The sequence below is a fragment of the Sinocyclocheilus grahami genome, unplaced genomic scaffold (assembly GCF_001515645.1).
Source record: "Sinocyclocheilus grahami isolate Dianchi unplaced genomic scaffold, SAMN03320097.WGS_v1.1 scaffold569.1, whole genome shotgun sequence".
Lineage (NCBI taxonomy): Eukaryota > Metazoa > Chordata > Actinopteri > Cypriniformes > Cyprinidae > Sinocyclocheilus > Sinocyclocheilus grahami.
The window spans coordinates 18,303-19,855 of NW_015505748.1; positions in this window are offsets into that span (position 1 = coordinate 18,303).

Here is a 1,553-nt window from a genome sequence, read left to right on the forward strand (position 1 = left end):
GTTAATTATTCATATTTCCCCATGAGCTGATTCGCTACATAGTGTCTGACTGTTTGTGAACCCCGACCTTCGCGTCCTTCAGTCTGAAACCCCTGCACATAGATGGCATCAAAGCTGGTAGATGTGGACTAAAAGCTTTAAAACTCCAGTTCTGATTTTTATGAGTCTTTAATGGTTTATACCCAGCAAACATTGTGCTGTTATTAAAAGGCTGTTCAGTCATTGCCTTCTCTTATGTAACGAACCTTTTACCTGTCTTCCAGCTAATGTTTTGTCAGGCACTTGACGCTGCATGGTTTCTCGTGAGACATTTGCTATTGAAATGGCATTGCAATCTTTATTATAATCTTTATAATCTAAAAACATCTTTCCTCAGAGACAAAACAAGTCAAGTGCCTTCGTTTAAGGATTCCAATTTTCAGAAGTGAATTTCTCGTCTGATGCTTTGTCTTGTATTGCAGGCAAATTTTTTTGCATCTTTATTTCTTCGTTGTGTTTCTCCTTGCAAATCGTACATGAGGCTCTTATCTCTGAATATTGTGTTAAACAGACAGTGCGCTTGTGCTGAGAAATTAAAAGAATAATTTAAGGACAAAACAGATTTAGACACGTTTCGAGGGGCAGTTATGTAATTGTTTATATGTTGTATTGTCATGTGCTGGGAATAAATAACATGAGCATTTTGATTTTACGGTTACATTTTCTATTATTGGTCTGACTTTCATCTTTCATCAAGTCAGGATGTAAAATCTCTGATTAGGGATGCATGAAATATTACTATATGTTATCGGATGATAGTAGAGATTCAAGTTTAAATTACAGGTAATGGACTATATTGGATATTCAATCTTTCATGCTTATTTTTGAAATTTTGAAATTTAGGTTACCTTTTCATCATATAACACTTACTTAAAGTTGACCTTAAAAAACACTAATAATTTAAAAAGTGTACTTTTTGGTAACACTTTAGAATAGAGAACACATATTCACAATTAACTAAGTTTTCCCTGAACAAACTCCTAATTTGCTGCTTATTAATAGTTAGTTAAGGTAGTTGTTAAATTTAAGTGTGGGGTAGGATTAAAGGATCTAAAATACGGCCATGCAGAATAAGGCATTAATATGTGCTTTATACGTACTAATAAACAGCCAAAATGCTAGTAATATGCATGCTAATAAGCAACTAGTTAAAAGTGAGAATTGATCCTTAAAATAAAGTGTTACTGTTTTTTTTTTTTACACCAGACATTATTATGTTGTGATTGCTATTTATTTATTTAATATGATAAAGTATATCATTTTAAGATATTGATTTTAAGATGTTCGTCTGTTATCCACCATCAGGTAATTGGTATCAGCCAGAATGTTAATATCAGGTGAATCCTTAAAGTCCCCATGAAATCAAAATTTAAGTTTTTTTTGGTGTTAGTATCAATATGTTAGTCTTAAGGTTATCTATAAGGCAGTGTGCTCCAAAACAGTGACAAAATTAGCATTTTGAAGATATAAGCATTCAAAGCTTGCAGTTCGTCACTTCTGCCAAAACGGCTCAA